This window comes from Pinus tabuliformis, chromosome 6 (assembly GCF_031772625.1).
Source record: "Pinus tabuliformis cultivar Carrire ecotype Pingquan chromosome 6, CPIR1, whole genome shotgun sequence".
Classification (NCBI taxonomy): Eukaryota; Viridiplantae; Streptophyta; class Pinopsida; order Pinales; family Pinaceae; genus Pinus; species Pinus tabuliformis.
Window position 1 is genome coordinate 1,520,325,985 of NC_142292.1, and position 6,646 is coordinate 1,520,332,630.

A 6,646-nucleotide genomic window follows, 5' to 3' on the forward strand; every position below is an offset into this window, starting at 1 on the left:
ATTTGTATGATGTGTTACATGGATCCACTACATATTATTCATGGCCATGTTTTAGAATTTCATGTCATGGATCCACAATATATGTTTGGCAGCCATGTTTAGTTTCTCTTTATGATCGAGCATGGGTGTTCCCACATCAGGGATGTTATCAGTAGAGTTGAGACTTCGCCACTTGAGTTCCTCTAATCTAGCTTCGCAGTCTTGACTCCTTCCTTCCATTTTGGGCTTTGAGTTTTGTTGTAATGCATTTCAGACATCATTTTATATTATGACCTCAAGCATTAGGGAGCATCTTTCATAACCCTATTTTTCACTCCATTATAGTGAGAGAAACCAAAGTTCAACTTACCTCAGTTGTTGGTTAGAATGCATCCCCTTTCACCTTTTCTTTTTCTTTTGTGAGATTTATTCTATGTTAAAAGGGTGGAATTACATGATTGAGTTATTTATCATAATTATTTGTCACAATTTTATAATTATGAGATAATAATTATTTCATAATTGAGATAACTGAGAAAAATTTCATAATTGAGAAAAAGGTTTTTAGAGTTTGTCATTCCCAAGGAGATCAATTTAACCCACTTTTGTATGAGTTGGATAGGGGTCCATTAGTATAGAATTTTCATAACTTCTCAAGCCCCTAGGTGTCTAGATACATTATTCCAAAGGATGAATGAACCTATTTAATTTTTCCAAGAGGAAAGGGGGATAAAGGATACGATCTATACTATAGTGCGGGAGCTCTACTGCATTGGGAGAAGGAAGCCAAGTTGCAAGTTGGAGGAGAGGAGCTTATTGCTTGAGTATATTATGTTTTGTGTTTCCATTTTTTATTAATAGATATATGTTCCTTTCCTATATTAATTATTTGATCATGTTTTATGCTTGTTCATGTTTTTTTAAAACGATAAGCCCTTTGCAGATTGTTATTGTGGGTTTTTTTGGTAGTGTATGTGTGCAGGGCCTTGTCTTATTGCAAGAGAAAGCAGGATCTTTGAGTAGGAGTGATTTTTTTCTACATCGGGTGCAAGAGACATCACTGCTCTGCGAGGGTGCCTGGTACCATCCCTCAAACCCTTATTTTGTAGCATCTTGTATGAGTGTGGATTGTGTGTGCTTTTGTAGGAGGGAATAAGGGCTAGATCCTTTTATCTATTTTCACAATCATACACTCACATTTGGGTAGATCATTATTTGATCTACTGGGTTAAAAGTAGTCTATTGGCTCAGGTGAAATTCTCTCATAATTTTTTTTTCTTCTAAACATGTTTCAATCTCATTAATGATGCCAATGTCTTCTGATGAGTTGATATCAGATGCACGAGACACAGGGGAGAGAGCCTCTCCTAAATCTATTATTGGATTGGCAACATCAGGACTAGAATGGTTCCTTTCATTCACTACACGAGTTTGTTGTTGTAAATGATTATCAACATAATTATTATCATTGATAAGAGCAGCAGGTTTATTTAATGGTTTGTCATCCTTAGCAATATCAATGTTAGGATTGGTCAGTTGAGAATTAACTATCTCCTCAGTATTAAGAACTATTTGTAAACACCCTTTTTCAACATCATTCTTAATGCAATTCTCTTCCTACAAATATTTCTTAGTGTTTTCAATGTTAGTATATGTTCCCTCATTTATTGATGGCAAAATAAAACTCTCTTAGTAGAATTACAAGAAGGAACATCGACTAGTGGTAGGGTTGGAAAATAAAATCCTTGTACAGTGGGTACCCCTTCATCATATTTGGTACTACAAAAAAATAATCACCTAAAATGTTAAAACAAAATTAAAAAAAGGAAGATTTATTTGACGTGGCTAGTAACCCGATAGGAAAAAATTAAAAACTCAAGGAAATCCAACTAGTAAGTAAAAGTAGTTGCTTATGTCATTATTTTCCTCTTTACTATTCAAAAACAAAAGTCCTAAACTCAATCCCTTTCAACATTTCCTCATAAAGACACAGCAATCCACTTTACCCAAAAAAATTAACACTTTCACTTTATGGTAGTAATTGAAATGTTACCTAATATCTTACTTGGAAACCAAGATGGTTCTCATGGAACCAATCCTCACAAATACAACATTGAATCATCTCTCTTTGGGTTTACCCATCCAAGTCAGTATATGATCTATGAAAAGTACATTACAATCCCTTATAATTTTGTTTGTAAGAATTTTTATGATTTTCATAATCTTTGTCTTACGAGAGATACTGCCAAACTTTGAATTCTCACAGTCACATCTAAATCATCTTCTTGTCCACAACTCTACCACCTTGTGCAAGACAAAATGAGTGCTTATGGCCAAAATGAACATAAAATGCATTGCAGCAGAAAAACATACTAAAGTGCTAGATAATATTGTATGTTCATTATACCTTGTATTAATAATCAACACACTGAAGTTTATAAACATTTATGGCTATTAGTGTAAAATAAATTATGAAGGAAAAAAATATAAAAACACATCACAAGGTAACAAGAATTCATGAAATTCAAAATACTCATGGGAAAATACATAAAATTCAAAAATGTCAATTATCCTTTGAGAACAAAAAAAGATGCAGAACACAAATTCCTAGATATACAGTTTTAGGATTAAAACTCATACAAACTTCATGATATGTAACAACCACATCAATATCTTTTGATTAACCTCAGAAAGGCCTGATTCACCCCATATCCAATTTTTAATTACATAGGAACATTTACCTTTGAATACTATAAGCTACTAAAAGACAACTCCAACATGTAAGTATAGTGTTGGATACCATATTTTAAAATATGCAAGGAACGTTTAAATAGTGTCATGTATATGCATGCATGTCCAGTTAACCTTTGCATTGTGTTGTACTTTGGCAACAACATTTTTACAATAGAGTTTGGGCTAATAATAATTCACTTGTAAAACATCTATAAATTTATGGAGTTATTAAATCTAGTAGAGTAGTAGATATCATGCAAAATATTGAAAGGAGATTGTTTGTGCCCAAAGAGAACTCTCCATATTTAGATACACCCATACCAATAGGATATAATGTGACTATCCTCGCACTGCAAATGCATGCCACTTGTCTTGAACTATTGAAGGAAAATTTGCAGCCAGGAATGTGTGCATTGGACATTGGGTCAGATAAATATTTACCTAGGACCAAGTATGAATCGTTTTAAGGTTAGATTTATTGTAGAACTAATTATGAACTATTTAGCCTGCATGTCACTTAGCATTGTGCATGTATTTTTTGTGGCCATGTTGTACAATTAATGGTCACCTCATTTTTATAATACGGAGCTAAAGTTTTTCAAAGCTTTTAAGTTTAAATGGCAGATGAAAATTACCTAACTAGTGTCCAAAATGGTCTCACCATCTCATAAATTTTAATGTGTTATGAAGAATTAAATCACAAATATTGAACTAAGATTTTGTTCTATACAGAGACTGGATCTATCTTGAGTAAAATACACTAAACAAAAAATATTAGATATAAATAGCAAAATTGAAATGAAGTTATGACATTATTCCATGTTAAATTTTTAATTCCTTATAAGAAGATCTACACTCTAGTGATGTATTAAGGACAGAACTTCATGGGACATCCTCCTTCACTCTTAGCCCTCATAATTATTTTTTCCATCATGCTTTTTACCTCTTAGTTTAGCAAGGCATGAACTTCAAAGATGTAAGATTCCATTCCATAGATCATTTGGCCTTATAGCCATACTAACAATCTCTCTCTCTCTCTCTCTCTCTCTCTCTCTCTCTCTCTCTCTCTATATATATATATATATATATATATATATATATAGATATATATATAGATATATCCTAAAGTTTGCAATTTCCATTACCAAAACTTATACCCATTTTAGAAACTAAAACCATTTCTAATCATCAACCAAACTCTATAATTAAGCTTGTGGTCTTTTTAGTCATATGTACTTGTCAAAATGAAGAGTTAATTATGGAGAGAAGTTGCCAACAACATTGTGAATATACTATACATCTTATATGGTAACCACTACAAGTACTCCATTGCATTTAATGTGACGCCAAGAAGTTCCCATATATATATATATATATCCTAAAGTTTGAAAGTTCCATTTCCAAAAATTATACCCATTTCGGAAACTAAAACCATTTCTAATCATGAACCAAACTCTATAATTAAGATTGTGATATTTTCATTCATATGTACTTGTTAAACTGAAGAGTTAATTATGGAGAGAAGTTGCCAACAACATTGTGAATATACTATACATCTTATATGTTAACCGCTACAAGTACTCCATTGCATTTAATGTGACGCCAAAAAGTTCCCATTACATTACTATCTCTATTTATAACCCTAATAATTTCCATTGTTTCTAGCATCAATGATGAAGTCCATCTTTAAGACGAGTTATTTTTTTTTTCAATTTGATGAAAATGCCTTATTGACAACAAATATTACTTAGAAAGGTTGGAAACATCTACATGATGAGCACCTAAAGAAATCATTTAAATCTAGGTTTTATATTTGTAAAGTTTAATGGTAGGTTTTATATTAATGATTAAACCTATGAAATTGAAGCTTCTTTAGTGAAGGCTTGTTTTTCTTTCAACATTCACTTAGTAAAAACAGTGGACAATGAAGAAAAGTAGTTGTGGAATTATTTTAATCCAAAATAGAAGACAAAATGTATAATGATCCATTTGCCTGGTTTCCGTGAGTGTTTCTTCGGACAACACTTTTTGAGCTACGCTTGGTCAACCCTAATCTCCATTGCCAATATTTATTGGTTATTGTTGAATCTTACTCAATAATTGGTCTTTGAAAAGTGTGGCTTCATTCTCGAATTGAGTTCTATTTCCATGTCATTTGATTGGTGTAGCATGGTAGTGTTGTAGTAAAAAAATATAGAGTAACTTCACATCCGAACTTTGATGATGTTGTGAACATCACTCATAAATTGTAAATTTTGCTAGAAATTATTGATCTATTTCATTGAGCTGGTGAAAAGTCAAATTTATTTGTCCACGAGATTTTTTTTTTCACCCCAAGTTTCAAATATTATTTAAAGGTTCTTAAGTCTTAACTTATAACTTTAATATTAAAAAACTCTTACCACAGTGCAAATGATTGTTCATTTCAACCAAACCAAATTGATAGTCTTTTACTGGAAACTGAATGTAGCTATCAAATCTTACCATAACTACATTCTACCTTTCTATTTATCGGGAATTACTTGTTTATTAATTGTTTGTTATGGAAGATAATGCAACTATGAATTACAGTCGTGGTGTACTATTTCTCAGTAGAGTTATATCTGGGAAAAGTTGGTGGGGGGATTCTCTATCCAACTCTTAACCTTTTGAATTTGTTGCAAACACTGGTTACTTGATTGTCTTTTTTGCAATGACGGTTGGTCTGTAAGGTCCTGTTATTGGTGTGGATCACATTCTACATTTGGTTACAATGTCAATAGAGAATTTCAAGAAAGTAAAAGTGGCGCCTTTATTGGTAGATGGAAGCTTGTCCTTGCATGTTAAAATTAAACCACTATTGCTTATGCTTTTAGGATTTAGGAGATGGAAAACCATTACAATTTAAAATTTTCCCAATTGCAACTTATGCTCTCCTAAGAAATGTTTCATATCGACCTCGTTTTGACATGTCTTTTATCACTATAGATTCTTGACTAGGTTGGCCAGATCTGGCTCCTGATAATGCTATTCATTTTTTTTGTTATTTCCCTATAAGTTCTAAATCCATTTATTGAACAACTAAAACCCGAGGAACAGATGGTCTTTCATGTTGGTGACTTCTTTCAATACTTACAAGTCATTGACAAGCAACTTGGTGGATATTTAAAGGTTCATGGTGAGACATCCATTCATTACATTCCTTTGACTAGTACACAAGAGAATTTGTATGGTTATTAATCATGATTGGTGTTGCCTTATGCTAGGAAATGGTTATCAATGATTATTATGTGTATGTGTGAGTAGAGATAAGTTTATTTAATTTTTTTTATAATGCTTGATTATTTATTTCTATAGGTTAAAAATTTAAAAGAATAGTGATGAGAAAATTATCTAATAAGAAATGAAATAACATGAAGAGAAATTATAGAAACAAAAATAAACATGGTTCATAAAGACCATTATCAACAACAAAAAAATTATCTCATGCATTCAAAAATGCATCAAAGTAATTTGCCCAGTATATCGAGATTCCAAAAAATAAATACAATGTCCAAGAGAGAAGAACATCTTTGATGCAAGATATGTAATATAAGAAACATTCAAACCATGGAGAAACATTTCATGCAAGAGGTACAAACTTACATACCTTCAATATACGAGAGGAACCATAGAAATTCAACACTATAAATATAGGAACATTTACCTTTGAATACTATAAGACACTAAAGAATAGTGATAAGAAAATTATCTAATAAGAAATGAAATAACATGAGTAGAAATTAACATAAACAAAAAGAATAATGGTTCACAAAGACCATTATCAACAAAAACAATTATCTCACATGGTCAAAATCACATCAGAGGAATTTTCCCAATATATCGAGATTCCAAAAAATAAATACCATCTGCAAGAGAGAAGAACAGCTTTGATGCAAGATAAGTAATACAACAA

General features: G+C 31.6%; 1 pseudogene; it reads left to right on the forward strand.

Annotated features, from left to right (window-relative positions):
* The first annotated feature begins 2,876 nt into the window (after positions 1–2,876).
* Positions 2,877–5,931, forward strand: LOC149264478 (protein-L-isoaspartate O-methyltransferase-like; annotated as a pseudogene).
* Positions 5,932–6,646: the final 715 nt, after the last annotated feature.